This window comes from Toxorhynchites rutilus, chromosome 3 (assembly GCF_029784135.1).
Source record: "Toxorhynchites rutilus septentrionalis strain SRP chromosome 3, ASM2978413v1, whole genome shotgun sequence".
Taxonomy (NCBI): Eukaryota; Metazoa; Arthropoda; class Insecta; order Diptera; family Culicidae; genus Toxorhynchites; species Toxorhynchites rutilus.
Genome location: NC_073746.1, coordinates 259,394,647 through 259,416,272, shown reverse-complemented (window position 1 = coordinate 259,416,272; position 21,626 = coordinate 259,394,647). Strand labels below are relative to the sequence as shown.

Genomic DNA, 21,626 nt, shown 5'->3' with positions numbered 1-21,626 from the left:
GAATAAGATTCGCAGTATGAGAAGGTGCTCCGTTCTGCTGAAACACGTAATGATCATTCCCGTAAAACCCTTTTTTTTGTTCGTTTCACGACATTCTCCAAAACATCCTTTTCATAATATAAAAAAGTGAGTTTTAACCCCTCTATATAAAAACAAGTGGTAGTTTGGATGTATCAAACCATCACGGACGCGGAGCTTTGGAACTGTGGATTATGTCTATCACTATCTGAGGCTATTTCTCGAACTGTAGGCCCACATTCTGTCGTTTTGGATATTGTGAGACTGTTGCAAGACAGATAACTAGTTGTCCGAAATGACGAATTCTTGTCCACCGTGTCGGTAAAGTAAGAGAATTGCTGTTTCAAACCGTTTCTTGTTCGTAGCATCCGAAACTCCATGAACTTTAGGTTTCTGGAAAGTTCGCCATCCCAGTTTATGTTTGAGTTCATTGTGCATTGTCAATTTCCAAACATCGAGATCAGCAGCCACTTTACATACAGAGCGTTGTGATTTTCGTCGAATTCACTTCCTGACGATCTCAATTACTCGCACAGTCCTCGCTGAACGTTTTCTGTCGGACCTTTTCCGGTCATCCAACGAGGAATTCTCGGGTTCCTCCTAATGGCTCGATAAACAAAATTATACTTTACTCCAAGGTTTTTCAAAACTTATCAAACGCGCTCCTTTCCAAAACGTTGTTATCACCATAGCATGAAACTCTTTAATGGTTTTTTTTTCCAAAATATATATTTTTATCAAAGCTCATATGGCGTTAGCCTGACGGGGCCGGAGTTCAATATTTTGACAGTTTTTCTTATTATCTATGTTAGTAATATGTAACCGATTACTCGCGGTCGGCTCGAGGTTAGTATTACAAGTGTTCTCGTAATTGGGATGTTGCTGTCTCCAATGCTCTGTACGTGTGCCCGACATGGAATACTTCCTATTGAGATGCAGCTGACCATTAATCAGCAACGCCCCCCTAGTATGTACCCCATATCTAGCGTGGTGCGTCTTCTCGACTCGAGGAATCCAGGATAGAATGGTCACTAGCCGGCGCAATCATCAGCTCGTGTAGAGTTGTCATGAGCGGTAAAACCTTTGGCTCTTGTTGAATGATCAGTGGACTGCACAACCTTTGGCCCGTGTATCTGTAAAGAGTGTGTGTATGTATTGCCGCGACTAAGTAAAAGTTTATAGATCGGATAGGAGGGATTTCATATCCACAACGGGACACAACGAAGGAAACATCATTAAACGTTGACATCGGCGTTTCTGAGGAACAGGTATAGATGAAGCAGAAGATCAGGATCACGGCTACCTGAGATATCCCGGACGGGGATATCCGATTGTCTGCCTTTTGCTCTCAGTGCTCTAGAGAGCTGAGAGCGAGCAGCATGGAACCGGATACACGACCAGACAACATGCTCGATGTCGTGGTAGCCATCGCCACAATCACAAAGATTGTTTGCTGCGAGCCCAATGCGATAGAGATGCGCGTTTAGGTTGTAGTGATTGGACATGAGCCGAGATATCACGCGAACATGCTCCACATGCGCTGCCAACTAACGAGTGTGTCCTGACGAGGAATGTGAAAAAATTCATTATAGGCAATTTGCCTTTCAAAAAGTGTGCCTTCTGAAGCGCCCACCTTAGCTAGCGAGTCCGCTTTCTCATTCCCCGGAATCGAGCAATGAGAGGGAACCCATGCTAAGGTAATCTTGAATAATTTTTCGACCAAAACACTCAATAGTCTTATTCTTGTTAGGAAATAAGATGAGCATTTATCAACTTTCATTGAGCGGATTGCCTCTATTGAGCTGAGACTGTCTGAAAAAATAAAATAGTGGTCGATGGGCAATGTTTCAATGATCCCTAATGCGTAATATATCGCACCCAGTTCAGCGACATACACGGAACAAGGATCTTTGAGTTTGAAAGAGGCACTGGAATTTTCATTGAAGATGCTGAAGCCAGTGGACCCGTTTATGAATGAACGGTCAGTAAAGAACATTTTATCAAATTTAACTTTCCCATATTGGGATTCCTGGGATTCCATGGATTTTTTGTCGCATGGACAGATCAAAAGTGACAGAGGAATTGCAGAAGTATGGGAAGCAAAGAGATGCCTGGTGAAGGGTGCACGTCGTGGGTAAGGTACTCATGGTATAAAGACATAAAACTTGACTGAGGAGTCAGTTCGAGTAGATTTTCGAAGTTATCAATCACCAATGGATTCATGATCTTGCAACGGATGAGAAATCTGTAGGATAATTCTGTGAACCGAAGAGTAAGCGGGGGTACTCCTGCCAAAACTTCGAGACTCATCGTATGTGTCGAATGCAAACACCCCATGGCTATACGCAAGCAACGATATTGTATTCTCTCCAGCTTGAGAATATGAATCCTGGCAGCTGATCGGAAGCAAAAACTGCCATATTCTAACACTGATAATATCGTTGTTTTGTACAACTGAATGAGGTCTCCTGGATGGGCACCCCACCATGTTCCGGTAATTGTTTGGAGAAAATTGATTCTTTGCTGGCATTTCTGTTTCAAATACGCAATGTGTCTCCCCCAGGTACATTTAGAATCAAAATATACACCCAGGTATTTGAAAAACATAGAGTGTTGGATCGTTTTGCCGGATAGGTAAAGCTGGAATTGGGCGGGTTCGTGCTTCCTAGAAAAAACGACCATTTCAGTTTTCTCCGTAGAGAATTCGATACCCAGCTTGAGGGCCCACGTGAACAGATTGTTTATGGTATCTTGCAACGACTTTTGCAGAGCGACGGGATTAGTACCCGTGATGGAAATAACTCCATCGTCTGCAAGTTGTCTAAGCGTGCAGTCTCTAGTTAGACAATCATCCATATCATTGACGTAAAAACTGTACAAGAGGGGGCTTAGACAGGAGCCTTGCGGTAGGCCCATAAAACTGTAACGAGAAGATTTTGAGTTGCCATGAGAGAAATTCATGTGCTTTTCTGACAGTAAATTGTACAGGAAATTATTCAGAATTGGTGAAAGTCCACGATTATGAAGCTTCTCTGAGAGAATTTCCATGGAAACTGAATCAAATTCCCCTTTGATATCGAGGAAAACGGAAGCCATTTGTTCTTTGCGAGCAAATGCGATTTAGATTTCAGAAACATCATTTACAGGTATCGATATTGCCTGTGATTTCTGTGATAGTGAATTCGGAATTTGAATCAAATTTCGAAGCACAAAATCCAAATTTTTGAGAGTATAGTATTTTTCAAAAGAAGCTAATTGGCTTTAATTTGATATATCGATCATCTGAATCGGTCTAGTAGCTCAAAAGTTATGATTTTTTTTAAATTGCATTTTTGTTGTTCGGAATTTGAGACAAATTTTCAGTTTTTCACCATGAATATGTATTTGTAAATCAATTTTATGGTGGACAAATGAAAGCAAAGGCTCTATTGTATCCAAAAACCACATTATTTACTCGAAAAAGTACCATTTTGAGCAATGGGACACTGTATAATGGCCAACAAAGCTTGAGTATTCGGAATTTGAGACAAAACGGTACTAGACTAGAAGACTAATGGCTTTAATTTTATAAGTCGGTCATCTGAATCGATCCAGTAGTTCAAAAGTTATGTTAATTTTTCAAAAGAATTATTTTGGAGGAAAGGCTAACTTTCAGACAACCCTAAAATGGAATTGAGCACCCTAATGAAAAAAAAAAAAAAAAATAAAAAAAAAATAAAAATTAATAATTAATAAATATATATATAAAATCTGCAGGCGGTACGTCTGGCATCAAGACGTTGATGACATTTGCCGGATGTGCCATCAAACAGGGTAAAACGTAGAGCACATTATGGGAGGCTGTCCCGTTTTCGCCAACGCAGCCTACACCGAGCGCCACAACAACTTGGCCCGTATTGTTCATCGACAACTGGCGCCCCAATGTGCTCTACTGGAAGACTACGTACCAAACTACCAAAACTACCAAACTACCCACGGTCCCAAAATCTGCAAGTACCGACCATTGGCCGTGGAGCTCAAGGAACTGTGGGGGCTAAGGGAGTTCCCAAGAATTGTTCCAGTCGTTCTCTCTGGAACTGGAATTGTCCCGAAGACACTTCTGGAAGCGCTGAAGGAGGTGAATATGGAGAAGGAATTGGCCGGCATCCAAAAGTCGGTCATCCTTAGCACCTGCGCGATTGTCCGACAATTCCTCGGTCAGGACTAAAACAGCACGAGCATGCAGATACGTGCATTCCGCACAGCCTAGTCCCCCTTTGGCATTCAGAAGCCCGGGGCAGGTGAAAATTCTGGCTAGAGCCTAGTTAGGAAGTGAGATAAGTCTGCAAAAAAAAAAAAATTATAAAAATAAATATTTTACGATCAGAAACAAAACGACCAATTTTAAAAACTTGAGAACTACTATATCGGTGAGGTACGGAATGGCTGTATATTTAAAAGCTCTCGAAAAAATTGTTTGCATACGAGCAACATCGATTGAATGTTTCCAATTTCGTTTATGACGTATATTTTACAGTATAGAGTAAAATTTCTTGGAAATGTTTCAAGAGTTTAAATGTATTCGTTCTTCAAGCGAATGCTCCTCCGAAGATGAGTAGTGACCACAAAAATTGCTGAGCAAAAAAGTTTTCCCTGAACTATGTTTATACATTTTTTTTCTTGCATTCTTGCCACTGGCCGATGGTTCAAATTACTGCCCTTCCTCACAGCCCTTCAGTAGCAGAGTTTATTTTACTCTCAATTAAACTTTGCCTTCAAAGTCGACCCTGTAGAAAGCAAAGGTTCGCTGGTTGGCCAAAGGAAAAATATTCTAGATATAATTCCAAAGTGGGCAAGGGAGGACTCTCAGTTATGGTTTTCATTGAAAAAAAAAATAAGTTTCACAGATTGTGAAAATGATCGATCTTTTTTTTTGTTCCTCATCTGAGATATATAATAGAAGGTTCTGCTGTCAGCTGAGAAATTTGCTGGGAAATTTCCCAAACTTAATGGACCGTTTTTGTGTATGATTTAGCAAATATTTCGGTTCCGGGGGAAAACAATCTGCCAAAACCAAAGCAGGAACTGCGTGGGTGCAAACGGGAGTTGTCGGGGTTAATGAAAAATTTAATTTATGGAACGAAGGGAGAGTTGCTAACAAGCGATTGAAGCTTGACACAACCTGCGGCAAAGGATGATTGATGTGCGCGAGTTTCCCTTCTTTTTTGTCCGGTCACCGGCAGCGATGTTCCACCTGCAGTCGCAAATTACTCGCGAAAAATAAAACAGCGAAAGGTGTCAGCATAAAAACTGCCCGAAAGCTAATTTTGATGGATGATTAAATGGTATATATTGCATAGTAGAAATATTCACACCAGTGCTAGACATGCGAACAGTGTGACGTAATATTTAGTGAGATACAATCAATTAAGGTGGAGCCGGAACATATAATTTATATGCTTGTAGTCACAACACAACTTTCATAAAACGTTTTATTTTTATAATGTAACTCTGTTATATGCAGTTTTGAGATTTCTCTGCAGAGCCATTGTTCCGTCTGCTGGGAACCATTGGTTAGATTTGTGTTGGAGTATTGAAGAGCGAATGTAGTTTCAATTATATTTACACTGAATTCATTTAATTTATATTAAATGAACTTTTCTTCACTCGGGAAATACATTAATTTTTCTATACTCGCGCATAGGTCTGACAGACCGAGAATCAATAAGGTGCCTGAATTGAATGACTATTAAAACTGAATGAAGTTAAAGACAAAATATTTTTTGGAGTTTTGACGTAGGATTACGTCGTTCGGGAACATATTGGGGTACAAATTGAAAATCGAAAATCGAGCACATCGTGAAAATTGTCCAATTTCAAACGCTTATTACTCAGTCATTTCATGATGGATTGATGAGATTTTTGTGTCAATCAATTTGCGACAAAATCGCTGAATTAGCCGAGAAAGACCGGCATAGTAGCAGCCGTAGCATCGGCCAAGAGCTGGGGATAAGTCATCAAACCGTTATAAACCATTTGAAGAAGCTTGGATTCACAAAGAAGCTCGATATATGGGTGCCACACACGTTGACGCAAAAAAACATCTTTGACCGTATCGACGCATGTGAATCGCAACAAAATCGACCCGTTTCTGAAGCGAATGGTGACTGGCGATGAAAAGTGGGTATCTTACGACAACATGAAGCGCAAACGGTCGTGGTCGAAGCCCGCTGAAGCGGCTCAGACGGTGGCCAAGCCCTCATTAACGGCCAGGAAGGTTCTGCTGTGTGTTTGGTGGGATTGTCAAGGAATAATCTATTATGAGCTGCTTCCCTATGGCCAAACGCTCAATTCGGATCTGTACTGCCAACAACTGGACCGCTTGAAGGTAGCACTCATGAAGAAGAGGCCATCTTTGATAAACAGAGGCCGCATTGTCTTCCATCAGGACAACGCCAGGCCACACACTTCTTTGGTGACGCGCCAGAAGCTCCGGGAACTCGGATGGGAGGTTTTTTTGCATCCGCCGTATAGTCCGGACCTTGCACCAAGTGACTACCACCTGTTTTTGTCCATGGCGAATGAGCTAGGTAGTCAGAAGTTAGCCACAAAAGAGGCATGTGAAAATTGGCTATCCGAGTTTTTTGCCAATAAGGAAGCGAGCTTCTATAACAGGGGTATTATGAAGTTGGCATCTCGTTGGGAACAAGTCATCGAACAAAACGGCGCATATTTGACTTAAAATAGATGATTGTAACTAATTTTATGAACAAATGAAAATAAAAAAAAAATACCGCAGGACTTTTTTGACAGCCTAATATATGTTATGAAACTAACTGTCGAACAATTGAAAAATCTCAACCCCTATGCTAAAGGAAATACCCACCTCTGATTGGACGAAATTGACGACACATGCAGCGGCTCATGTACTTACAATTGCTGGTCAATTATTTCCTGGTGGATTTACGAGATATTTGCATCAATCGATTTGAGCACTCCATCAAAGCTTATCACAATGGTATCTCTTTGGTATCTTCTATCGTGATACGCTCCATACAATGACTTATCACCATCCTTCTATCAACATCACTCGGTTGTAAACACTGGTCGAGGAAAAACAATACCTAACATCCACACAAAATGGCCCTTTTCCGGGCCACCAAATCAAATCGGAGAGTTTAACAATGTAATTCTTCAAACATATCCAAAACAACAGATAGCCTAACGGAATCGTACGTCAACTATGCGGTCGTGTCTCGGACGCAACCCTCTTGTGACTTTTTTTCATTCAATTATATCTTTTCTTTGAATAAATACCAATAACGCTTCAAAATACACAATAGCAATATTACAGAGACGCGTACAATCTGTGGGTACACGAGCTACGATTTTTCGCACGAGTATAGGAGTGTTATGATCAACAGAAACTGTTGAAAGTGGCCAAATCGACTGCCACCAAAGAAAAAAAAAGTGTTCGTTGACAGCCTGAAATTCTTGATCAAGCGGAACTCTAAAACCGGAAGCTGTAGCGAAAACAAAAAGAGTGGCTAGCATTCTCAAGCGGAATCCCCACCTCTCCGTCTTAGATGTCACAAACAAACTGGGAGTCGTCGTCGTCTAGCTGAAAACACGACCCGAACTGTGACGTTCCGACTCGAGATAGTGTCGTTCAAAACACGATCCTGGAAGCTGTACACAACGATGCTGACGAGTTTCGATTGTGATGGTTGACGGAGAAATCTACACCCAAAGTTAATTTTGGGCACAAGTTATGGCATCCCGATTTATTACATTAAATGAGCTGAAAAATAACAGAAAGTGTTCTACTCCTCAATACATGTATATCATTTGTATAATATATATATATATATGCTAGAGCCAATATGAGCGAGCGAAATAGGAGACACATTTAAATGAAAGCATGTGAAAGCTTTTCGTATAGTTTGCCAAATATATGGCCCAGACAGAGAAAGATATATTCTCGTTCATGTTCTTCTTTATCCTCTTAGAAAACACAATCCAACTTTATTTTATGATGAGGTGTAATATTATCACGCTTCAATATAACAGCGCTGACAGCTATATGAATAGCGTGGTCTTGTGAAATATCGCATTCCAGCCGGCCTTGGATCGATCCCCATTGACGTCGCATGACCTTTTTGTTTTAGAAATGAAATGAGAGAAGAAAACAGAAAGAGATGTCTGCTCGCATACATACAAACCATTTTTGAGCTTTTGAAACAGCTCATTATTTGCGTATTTGACTCTCCAGCACACGAAATGGCATCATTTCTGCCAACGCTAGTTTTGGTGTATGTAATCGTATGTAACGCCCAACCAGGAACATTAACGCCGAGGCCGAATATTCACGGTGCCAAAATAATGCTCTGTATTTGGTGGGATCTAGAGGGTGGGATCCACTATGAGCTGCTAAAACGTTGGCAAATGACCAAAAGAGCAACAATTGATCCGTTCAAAGCGAACTAAAAACGTCTAGATTATGCGTCCAGAAACAAGTAGATAATAATCCATCATGACAACACTCGACCCCATGTTGCTGTTCGAGTTAAAAAACTATTTGGAAAATAACGGATGGGAAATTCTGGTTCACCCGCCTTATCGATGCAGAACGCTTAGAGTGGAATATGGTAAATAATGTTGGTTTGTCCGATTTTGGATGTTTTCACGCAACTATTAAACGCAAATCGATTTTTTCATGAAAATCACATGTAATCAAGACGAGTTTGTGTTTGTTAAGAAGCCCCAAGTCTCTAGTTCCCAATAATACCATAAGGCGTTAAAATTGTTCATTTTTTTAACGTGGGACTACGTCTAACCTCAGTAAATGGTGGTGAAATGAAAACCTAAACACCGAACATGCAGGAAAAAATGAAAGATTCCGAATGATTATAACTTGAACATTCCTTAATAGATCGGGAAGATGTTTGTATCAGTTGATAGAAGATATTTCTACGCGTCTATCACAATTAATAAAATGTTATTTTCCATGAGATAAACATTTGAATAACAGTAAAATGTCAAGCGTTATCTAAACGCCCTAAGTGCCAAGTTTGGTTGGCTCGATTTACGGTTTCCCCAACACAGACTTCAAAATCAACGTACGTGAGGGAATCCGCTCTGCAAGAATACATGCAAGTCGGGGGTATTTTCGTTCCCACCGAGCTGTGTTTCCCTAACACGGACACGGACACGTTTCCTCAAAATCAATGTGCCTGGGGGCATCCGCTTTGCACATACATGCAAGTAGGGGGTATTTTTTGCTCCGACTGAATTGTGTTTCCCTAAGATGGATTTCAGAACAAAGATGCCTTGGGGAATCCACATTGCAAATATATGCAAGCGGCGAGTACTTTTGTATTCGCTTGTCGTTGTGCAGACCGGAATATGTTTCCCTAAAACGTACTTCTAAACTGAGTAGCCTGGGAAAATCGTCATTTTAGATACTCGAGGCGAATGAACCTTCGTGGTTCGAAAGCTACGTAAACATGAGAGATGCAATAATTTCAGAGGGAGATGTAAAATACAATGATCGTTTGACAATCCTTCCGTTCACATATTTTGGTAGTCCTAGGCATCATATCAAACGTAAAAGAACGGTCATCAAATTTACTTGTAACGAAGAACATAATCTATTACAATGCATGAATTGATCTTACATGGCAACTGTTCAAACTTTTCACTTACAAAGCAAATGTGATGAATTCAATTGAATTCCCAAATTGTTTTGCAAACGATAATTTAATGAATACAATACAAATAAGCCAACTTACAAAGCCAACGGTAGTCCCACGTCAACCTTGCGGTTATATCATAGATTTAACCCACCTATTTTTTGACATAAGACTACATCTTTCATTTCTGTACCGGGGTGTAAGTTCAATGTTTCGAAAACGAGAGAGTGATGCAGGAGTGCAAGGTTTTGATCCTTAATACCTCTTTACCGATTGAATGGAGTGGTTTCATAATCACTTTATTCGAAAAATAAAAAGTCAAAGAGTTTTATGATTGTCACTTATTGATCCAAAAAATCGTTTCAATAGCTTAACAATTGCTTTGAAAACAGGCTATTGAAATCATAACAATCTAGCTCATTGATGATAATTGCTTTTGTGGTGATCGGAATGTGTTCCCGAACACGGACACATAAACAAGGCACCAGGAGAAACCGTCAGCGGATACATGCAGGCTGTGATTTCTTTTGCTCGCTTGCATTAGTGCTGAACGTATTCTTATTCACTCACACTTTCAAAATATTCATTCCTTCATTAAGGATTAATTCAGATGCAACTTAAAACAAATGATTGCTAAGCCAGCAGTAGCCCTACGTCAAACTTGCGGTTATATCACAGATATAACCCACATCTAGTTTTTTATATACATTTCTCATATCGATGTAGGAAAAATGGAGAATATCTAGTTTCTCGTGTTTACGTTGGAATATTTACAGTTCATTTTAATTTTTGATCCGTCGCAGGACACAAAAAAACGTTATGTATATTCGTCATTATGTTTAGCGTGTTTATTTATTCGTGAAATTCTTAAATGAGTCCTTGCAATTAAACCTGATCTGTATTATTTCTTTCAACGTATCGACTCATAGTAGTGAATTTTTTATCAGCATGTTAAAATGAATTGTCTAAGTGTTACATAGCCGTTTTTTGAAATCTATTTTTTTCGATTTTTTATGAGCTGCTAAAGGGCGAATGAAAAATAGTCCATTTTCAACAAAAAACCCTATGTAACACTTTATCAGTGGCGTCGAGTGAAGCTTTTGCACCCGGGGCGGAAGAGTTGATTTGTACCCCCTTCTTCCGTCAGGGAAGTAGGAACATTTGCACCCAAAGTAGAGTTTGTGTCGTACCCGGGGCGGAAGAATCGATTTACACCACCCATGAGAAATCCAAATTCAAAATGGCCAATTACTTTTATTCATGCAACAACTAGTTTTTCATGCAGAATTGCATGTAGATTTCATTTTTATGTTACTTTTCTTAAATGGTAATGTTTTCACAAAATATTGTAATTTCTATTTTATTCAAAAATTCATACTTCCATTTTAGTGAGTTAACAACGACACCACTGTACGTATGTCAGACTTTGTTAAATTAGAAAGGCTTTCCAATAAAAACATACAAAAAAAACTATGGAAAGTAGAGTGTTTTGAGATAGAAAAGGTTTCAATGTAAAATTTAATTTTTGAGAATTATGTTTTAACAGTACATTTGAATGTGATTTCTCCCAAACGGTTTATTGATTTTCCTACAACATCTGAGCTTTGAGTTACATTTTTTAAACAAAAATCAATTATTTTGATTACGCCTTTTTTTTTAAATCAGTCGGAATTTATATTGAAATGAAATGAAATCCAAAAAGTTCCCCACCACAAAAGTGTCGACTATGTATTTTATGCAACCCCCTTGACATTAGAATCAAAATTGATTTCACTAAAAGAATATAGTACATCGTGACTGGTGTATTTCCTGGGGACTTCGTCACCCAGCTATGGGGGATGTTTTCATTGTTGAAATAAAAATTGATTTTGAAAAGGAATTTAATCGAACAGGCACTGAAATAGAAAAATTGGATCTACTTGTAATCAGAGCTGCGATTTGTCGTGAGAATCAAGTGATGGTACTCACACAAAGATAATCAACAAATTTTGTACTACGATTATCTTTGGTGACCATCCCAAAGTCAGTCCAATAGTGTGAGAGGAGTATTATCACAACACTAACGCATGGTGAACTTCTACTTGACAGTAGAAATCCGAGCTCCTTGGTGAGTGTCCTGTCGCTGAAATGTCAGAATAGTGCGACACTCAAAAGTCTAGCTGATGGTTTGGTGTTTGGCGATATTCACAACATTCGCCTCTTTGTGTTCGTTCTTCGTGACTAGGGATGCCAGATGTGAATATACAGTTTCATTTTAAATACAATTTGAAGAATATTGTGTTTTCAGGTATGTATTTTCTTTTCAACTTTTCGGACGGCCTTAACGTTTACACTTCGGCACTTCGCCGACTCTACGTAGTAATACACGTGTCATTTGTATTAGTACTTAGTTTGTGGAATAACACGTCTTGCGTATCCCCTCTATTCCGGCTCCCGATCGGGTTTGAAATTAGCAAAATGATGTATTTTGTAACCCGTTCGACTTCGATTTTTTCACCAAATTTGCTTCTCATCATTGCAAGGATACTAAATCTGCAGACATGTTCGCAATTTTACTGATATTCAATGTCCTGTCTATCCTGTTGCAAACTTATATTTTCAGTTGCAGACTGTAGGGATATGATATTTCTTCTCTTTATGACTTGATTCCCTGCGCTTAAAACCCCTTTTTTCAAACATTACTTTGCTGTTCTCGCGGTTACAAAAGTATCTGCATCTCAGATTTCATCAACATTTCAGATTTTTGTCGAATATTTTCAAAAAAATCATCTGGCATATCTGGAGGTGATGCATTTACTCTGACAAAGGCCAACACGAAAACAACAAGTCACCAAGTATTTTTGTATTATACATTAAATATTTTTGTGTACAATGGCTCTCTGAGTTGACCGCTACCGATCGCGCCAGCTGTCCAAACTGGACTACCACAAAACGCAAGTTGCGCATCTGATTAATCTTTGCTCCCAGGGAGACTTCCAGCATCTCGTGTTATACGGTCCTTCCGGGCCAGTAAGAAAACTCGCATCATGTATCTGTTGTGGAAACTTTACCAATTGGGCGTGGAACGGCTACGCAATGAAATATGAAACTTCACAACGCCCTCGAACCGGAAGGTGGAAATCAGTACCATCAGCAGTACATACCACATCGAGTTGAATTCATCGGTTACCGGGATATATGACAGGGTGATCGTGTCGGATTTGATCAATCAAATTGATCCCAGCGGGTAGAGTGAATATGAGACTCGTCTTGTCCGTGGTGGATTAGCTGACCAAAGATACCCAGGATGCGCTGAGAAGAACCATTGAAAAGTATGTGTCTAGGTGCAGATTGATTTTGTGCGCCAATTCAACTTCGCGGGTTATTCCCGCGGTGAGAAGTCGTTGCTTGGGAATAAGGGAGCCGGCTCTATCTTAGGAGGATATTCTTAAAATTTTGAATGTAATATTGTCATTTGTTTGTTTCTTGAATATAACAACATTATTTGCATTTCAGCACATTCCTTCGGAGAAAAGAATTACGCTATCCTCATGCTGGAAGCTTGCAACGTACAACAGTAACCGTTCACGGTCAACTAAGAAGTACCGGAAATTGACTGGCAAATATTCCATCGAGAAACCGCCAATCAGATTGTCCTCGAACAAAGTCCGCAGAAGCTGGAGGGGGTGGGCGAACGGCTATACGAGCTGCTATTTCAATGCGTTCTATCGAATGTTATAATCTGTGGATTGGTACCGAATCTGGTTAAAAATTGCGATATGAGTCTGAAGACGCAAACATTGAATTTTGTCGGGCATTATGAACACTGGATGCAGCAAGGAAGCAAACATATATTCCATTGGACGTGTTCGTGGCGCAGTTTGTAACACTGTATAAGAAGTTCCTCAATAAAGCCTCAATGGAAGTGGATGATTTTTGAGCGATTCTTTGAGATCGCAATTTTCTTTCGTTTTATAAAAAAATGAAATTTTTGTGTTCATCTCAACAATCATCTAAACTTCAATAGTTCTGGTGAGGCTTAACTCTAAATAAAAAAAACACCTTGTCGGTTTTCAATCGGATCATTTTCATGATCCGCAAATAATTTTGAAATGGTAAATTTATCAATATACTTAAATACCATTTCATTCAAATAATGGTTTTTGCTGCACCATGTTTATTTGAAAATTGTATTTAATATAACTTTTAAAATTATGACACCATAATCTTTTTTATTATAAATGTTTGTTCATGTTAACTGCAAGAAATAAATACTCGAATACTGAAAGACAATTGTTCGAATGAATCGAATATTTAAAAATGGCCCCACGATTAATCGATAATCGAATAAACGAAAAATTTAGACATCTCTAACAACTACAACAACTTCTACTTCAACAAACAAATCTAAACCAAGGAAAGTGAAGTGGAAGGTAAAACGTAATGTCAGAATTGCCGTTCGGACGTATCCCGTAAGATTGAATTTATTTACATAGATGGTATCCAAACAACACTAAACATTGGCTACAGTTTCGTCGGCACAGTTGATTGCCGTTATGAACCAGCACAAAAAAACAAAGCTGCAAATTATGCACCATGTCGGTACCACGATCAAAGCATTCCCTGAATAAATCATATCACATTAGCCGAGGCAGCTGGCGGAAGCATATGCATAAAGGAGAAGGGGGAGGTGTCTCAAACTATCACGAAAACCTTCCCCGGTCCCAAAAACCCCTACCGAGTCCGAGTCCATAAGAATCACACAGACAGACAGATAGACAGATAGACAGACAGAAATCCATTAATATATTAGGCTGTCAAAAAAGTCCTGCGGTATTTCCGCGAGGTGTCGTTGTAAACGCGTAGTTCTAGTTGTATTCATTGTATCGAGTCATACTATAGCTTGTTGGAAAGGTATTTTTGCGCGCTATAATATAGTCCTTGACAGTGTTTTGTTTGGTTAAGTCGTTCGTGAGTTATAGTGTCGCAAATATGGAGCAAAATAAAGAGAAAATCCGACATATTTTACAGTACTACTATGACAAAGGCAGAAATGCATCTCAAGCTACCAATAAAATTTGTGCAGTTTATGGACCCGATACAGTTTCCATTTCCACCGCACAACGATGGTTTCAACCTTTTCGTTCTGGTGTAGAGGTCGTCGAAATGCGCCACGCTCCGGAAGGCCTGTCGTCGAAAATTGCGACAAAATCGCTGAATTAGCCGAGAAAGACCGGTATAGTAGCAGCCGTAGCATCGGCCAAGAGCTGGGGATATGTCATCAAACCGTTATTAACCATTTGAAGAAGCTTGGATTCACAAAGAAGCTCGATGTATGGGTGCCACACACGTTGACGCAAAAAAACATCTTTGACCGTATCGACGCATGTGAATCGCTGCTGAATCGCAACAAAATCGACCCGTTTCTGAAGCGGATGGTGACTGGCGATGAAAAGTGGGTCACTTACGATAACGTGAAGCGCAAACGGTCGTGGTCGAAGCCCGCTGAAGCGGCTCAGACGGTGGCCAAGCCCTCATTAACGGCCAGGAAGGTTCTGCTGTGTGTTTGGTGGGATTGTCAAGGAATAATCTATTATGAGCTGCTTCCCTATGGCCAAACGCTCAATTCGGACCTGTACTGCCAACAACTGGACCGCTTGAAGGTAGCACTCATGAAGAAGAGGCCATCTTTGATAAACAGAGGCCGCATTGTCTTCCATCAGGACAACGCCAGGCCACACACTTCTTTGGTGACGCGCCAGAAGGTTCTTTTGCATCCGCCGTATAGTCCGGACCTTGCACCAAGTGACTACCACCTGTTTTTGTCCATGGCGAACAAGCTAGGTAGTCAGAAGTTAGCCACAAAAGAGGCCTGTGAAAATTGGCTATCCGAGTTTTTTTCCAATAAGGAAGCGAGCTTCTATAACAGGGGTATTATGAAGTTGGCATCTCGTTGGGAACAAGTCATCGAACAAAACGGCACATATTTGACTTAAAACAAATGATTGTATCTAATTTTATGAACAAATGAAAATTCAAAAAAAATACCGCAGCATACCGCAAATTAAAAAAAAATACGACAGCCTAATATATATATAAATTTTTAGTATGCTTGACAGGCATAGAATTTACCGAGGACATCCATTCAGAAACGACAAGTTCTCGAAATTTTCTAATATCTATTTTCTTATTTGTGGCTCTCTGGTACACAATATGGGCATTTACTATAGATGTCCCCAAAATAAAATGTAGGGCTAATTTCCGATACCACTTGATGCTTTTCCTTATTGCTGTGACATATGACACCATCTGGTCAATCCTATCGATGCCGATTTTTCCATTATTATACGCAATTACGCAAAGGTTTTTGTTTTGGAGGACCACGACGAGAAAAACATTGAACTTGCAGACATTATGGGTGCATGTTTTGTCGATAACATTCTTACATCGCGAACATCTCTCCATTTTAGCACCACAATACCTTCTCGTACTATCATTTCACCTTTTTTTAATGGGTACGACATTAGAAAATTTGGTATGTATTTCTAATTGTGACGCACAGTTCCAACGACGTGCGTCTTCAATTTTAAAAATTTACTAATTAACTCATAGCTCGTGTATAAATTATCTACATATAATGTTCGTCCTTTATTCGATAATTTATCTGTAAGTTGAATGCATACATCTCCAGCTAGGCCAACATGCTTTCAGATTTATTGATCAAAACAACTAAAACAACGGAAAAATGTAACTGGTCGTATAGACTTTTGACACCTTCGGTTTACACTCAGCGCTTGCACACACACATATGAAAATCATGCAGTGTATAGTAGTCATCAATACCAATACACTTGGATATAAATTGAAGCATTGTTTGTTTACAATGGCACAAAGCAGCAAGATCATCACCTGGTCTTATAAAAGTTGGACAGAGTGTATAGCTTGCCACTTCGAATACTTTCAAGGCGTATTATTTTGCATAGAAATTTCAACTAAGTACCAATCAAAGTGACGCAACTAATACTGCGTTGAGACGGCGAAGTTCCACTAGGAACGTTAGAGCCAATAAAGGAAAAGAGAAAGAATTCATATTCGAAATTACAACATTGGATTTCAGCGGAAATCTATGACATGGACAATGCATCCCAGTGTCTAAAATTAGAGTGTGTGGGGTACTTGTGTAATTCGTATTATCTTTAACGATTGCCATTAGCTGTTAGTGTTTTTTTTTTCTAAGAATGACCTGTTGAAAAAAAATAACAATAACCAACTTTATGACACCCCATTGTGATTTTGTGGGGTAATGGCCAATCAACCAACCACGAATAATCGGTTTACAATTGCTTCAACATAATTGTGTGAATTTCATTTGTGAATCATAATGAAATTTAACCCCCCCCCCCCCCCCCGTCCCCTTTGGTCTTTTGATCTCTGGAAACCAAACAAAAAACTAATACATGTTATGAGAATACCCCGAATTAGCGTAATTGTTTTTATTTCAGATTATTGTGAAAACTGAGATAGCGATTCGAGTCAATGAAAATCAGACAAACGAATAATACTCTGGCATTTTAAAATAATGATGCCTTGAAAATAAGTGAGATGATTATATCGGTTTGAATATTTCGGCAAATCACTTCCGCTGAAGGAACTGCATGTTGTAGTTCAAATTAATCGTGACTATCTAAACTAAAGGGTGTGTCACATCAAATTGCATCACGGAAAAAACGCTGTAGAAATTCGCCCAGTAGACCGATCCTTTTGAAAATTTTAGACAGTAAAATAAAAACTATTAAACAACTTTTGGCATTTTCTTTTATTCATTTTTATTCATACTTCGAGCCCAAGCCCGTATGCTCGCACCTTCCTCTTTACCCCGTCCATAAGGTTCTGTACAACGTCAGGTTGTAGTTTTTTTTTTAACAGAAATCCATTTTCTCTTGAAGTCCGCCTCCGATTTGACAACTTTTGGGTTCTTCCGGAGGGCCTGCTTCATAATCGCCCAATATTTCTATATTGGGCGAAGCTCCGGCGCGTTGGGCGGGTTCATTTCCTTTGGCACGAAGGTGACCCCGTTGGCTTCGTACCACTCCAACACGTCCTTTGAATAGTGGCACGAAGCGAGATCCGGCCAGAAGATGGTCGGGCCCTCGTGCTGCTTCAATAGTGGTAGTAAGCGCTTCTGTAGGCACTCCTTAAGGTAAACCTGCCCGTTTACCGTGCCGGTCATCACGAAGGGGGCGCTCCGCTTTCCGCAAGAGCAGATCGCTTGCCACACCATGTACTTTTTGGCAAACTTGGATAGTTTCTGCTTGCGAATCTCCTCCGGAACGCTGAATTTGTCCTCTGCGGAGAAGAACAACAGGCCCGGCAGCTGACGAAAGTCCGCTTTGACGTAGGTTTCGTCGTCCATTACCAGGCAATGCGGCTTCGTCAGCATTTCGGTGTACAGCTTCCGGGCTCGCGTCTCCCCCACCATGTTTTGCCTTTCGTCGCGGTTAGGAGCCTTCTGAACCTTGTATGTACGCAGGCCCTCCCGCTGCTTGGTCCGCTGGACGAATGAACTTGACAAATTCAGCTTATTGGCGACATCCCGGACCGAACTTCTCGGATCACGTCTAAACTGCTTAACTACGCGCTTGTGATCTTTTTCACTGACGGAGCATCCATTTTTGCCGTTCTTCACCTTCCGGTCGATGGTTAGGTTCTCGAAGTATCGTTTTAGTACTCTGCTGACCGTGGATTGGACGATTCCCAGCATCTTACCGATGTCCCGATGTGACAACTCCGGATTCTCGAAATGAGTGCACAGGATTAATTCATGACGTTCTTTTTCGTTCGACGACATTTTTCCAAATTTACGAAAAATTTACAGTGAGGCATGGCCAACGTGATCTATACACTCTTATCTGATTATAAGCGAAAGCTGAAGATATAATTCCTAAAAATTAAATTTCTACAGCGTTTTTTCCGTGATGCAATTTGATGTGACACACCCTTTACTAATATTTGTTACTGTTGTTTTATAACCTCAAATTCAATATGCTGAATAAAAAAATATACATGGTAATTAAATATCTCCAAAAACGACTCTCTGTTGCGATTTCTAAAATTGATCAAAACAAAAACAAGAAAATACATTTTCATTTGGGATGTTTTTCCTCAAGAATAAAGGAAAAATAGCATTCCTCTTGTTTTAGCTTCGCGGCTGGGAAAAGTAATTCCACTAACCATTCTTTTGACTTTGTTCCCAGGCATAATCGCAAATTATTTATTTACGTAAGGCGAGAACGCAAAAAAAATACTTGTGTACCTAATAACAACTTCGGTTGCAGGAAACGAAAAAGCGAGGCGTCGGCTCCCAAGGATCCGTACTTGAGATAAAGAGAAATGACACCCGAGAAATGGAAGAGCGCGGCGATGTTTCCACAGCACCCCGACTCTTCGCACGTGCCGTTTCCATCCGACAGGCCCCTACCGAACAAATGGGGCGCCCGAAGGTATGGCAAACAATTTTCCTATCCTTTGTTCACTCCTTCAGCTTATAAAGCACTCACTCTTTTGCCCCTTTCCATTTTTTTTCTCTGCACAATCACGCTTATTTTTCTGCAGCTCGAGAAAATTAATAAAAGACGGCAGTTAGACCTTTATTCTCCGTGTTATACCTTCGCCGATTAGATGGGAGTGCAGAAGCTAGGGGCTGCTCGGTAAACACTGCATCCTGACGGGGACACTACAGATTAAAGGTGACACGTGGTGGAGGTTTTTTAAAAACTGTGAACTATAAAAACTTCTGATTGTTTTATTTCCTTATTTAATGCCTTATTTAATACGCTTTCAAACTTCCATTGCTTTCCGACGTAATGTGTCTCCCCTAGGTCAGTTGGATTTTTTCGTCGTAATCGAATTCGTAATGAGATTTGGTATGGTAGGGAGTATCAGAAACAGTGGGGTGGATGGAATTTATTTGTTTGTTCTACCGAAGAAATCAAATTCAGTTTGGGGAAAAATTAGTGGGATAATTGCCTGCCAGCAATATCCCCAATAATAGATTCGATAAAAATCATGGTTTCTTTTAATTGACTAACATAAATAGCTTCATACTTCCCCATTAATATTTGTTTTGCAACGTATTTTCAAAAAAAGCAATAAGGGTCTGGAACATCAATATAAATAGCTACAGATCGTTCGTAAATAGTAAATAGTAGACATTCGCGCTTCGAGCAAAAGTATTTCAAGCGAAGAAGCTTCCAGGATAACAGTTCAACATTTTAAGATGGGATTCCACTGAGGCAACGTTTATGTTACTCTACGACATGCAAATATGTAGGTTACCGTAGTCGAATCGCTGCTTTATAGGCGTCGGGCACAAATTACGTAACGCGAGAAGGAGAGAGTGGGGTCGAGGTTGCTTCACTTGATGTGTGTTAGAGATACGAATTGCGTTACGTAAGGGAGAGAAGGGTTCCTTAATTTGTTAATCACGCAATATGACCTAATAACGAACCAGTCCGGCAAAACGTGTTTCTGAATGGTGAGATTTTCGGCAACGAAACAAAAACTAAAGTGGGGCGGGTTCATCATACGCGGAACTAATTAAATCAGGGCGTTTCCGACGTGCAATGGACACGAATGAAAACAAACTATTTTTCCGGAATTTTATCTTTACACCTCACTTCCGAGAGGGTACTGGAAATATATTGGAGTGTCTGCTGAACCGTTGAACAGCAATGGCTAATGATCTCATTGTTTAAGGAGAAAACTTTGGCTTTCCATAGTTTTGCGATTGAGCACAATAGTGAGGCCAGATGTTTTAGTTCGTTGATGGAAAATGCAGCTTTTCAATGAATGAGATTTCTAGCTATTAATATACACTGGTGGGAAAATATATAGAAGCATCGGTTTTTACAATATTTTATTAGTTAATTCAATGTTTTCGAACTATAAATGTTACTATCTGCCTGAGATAGCGAAATAATCAAGTGCGTTTTATTCATTATTCAGATCGATGATAGTTTTAGAATAACGAATTACAATGGGAAAACACGATGGAAATATTTTTTGTAATATATTAGGTTGGAGAAAAAGTTATCCATTATTTTCTTGTTAGCTGGCTTTAATGATCAATATCTCGCTTAATATCGATTATACAATTTCATTTCTGAAAGGTTCGCACTAAAAAAAATCTTTGTTGTTTTTTCGTTCCATTCAGTTGTAAGTTACAGAGTGTTAACAATGGAAGTCAACAAAAAGAAAATTCAGTACATTTACACTTTTTTTTCATTAAGGCGAAAATGCAAGTCAGGCCGCTGAAATTGTGAAAATATAATTTTTTAAAAATTTTTCCAATTTCAATTTTCTTCTAAATTAGAAAAACCGTTTTTTGGTGCAATACACTCAATTCAGATCTCTACAGTCCAAAAATTGATCTTTTGATGCTAGTGATTGTCCAGAAACATCTAGAATATACCAACAGAAGAGATGTTGTGTTCCATCACGACAACGCAAGGCCACACAATCCGGGAGCTTGATTGGCATGTTTGAATGCATCCACCATAGAATCCGAACTGGCATCAAATGATCACCACCTTTTTCTCGTATTGAAAAAATTCCAGAGTACCAGAGTTCTGAATCATATTTCAGACACGTTGTTCTAATATCTTGAAATGCTTTATGCACTGATGATATAACTATAAAATTAATATCACAATTGCTAATCCCTTGGTTTCACTATCATTTCATTTGAGAATTACATTTGAATCAAAAAATCAACAACACTACCTATTATTGTTTGTGTTTCACGTTTGTGTAGCGTGAACACGTAGAATTTACCCGTTAATAAATATTAAAATTTCTCCCGTGTTTCATCAGTTCTCATCATCGTTAACAGTTTACTGTGATTGCTTGGTAAGTGTTTCGCAGTTGACTATAAAATATAATCAGGTGTAATGTAATTTT

The 21,626-nt window shown here is 39.5% G+C and overlaps 1 protein-coding gene across 4 annotated transcripts in view; it reads right to left on the bottom strand.

Annotated features, from left to right (window-relative positions):
• The window catches only part of LOC129780067 (connectin-like), a 710,069-nt gene that overhangs the window by 14,051 nt on the left and 674,392 nt on the right, over positions 1 to 21,626 (bottom strand). The gene's annotated exons all lie outside the window — the stretch shown is intronic.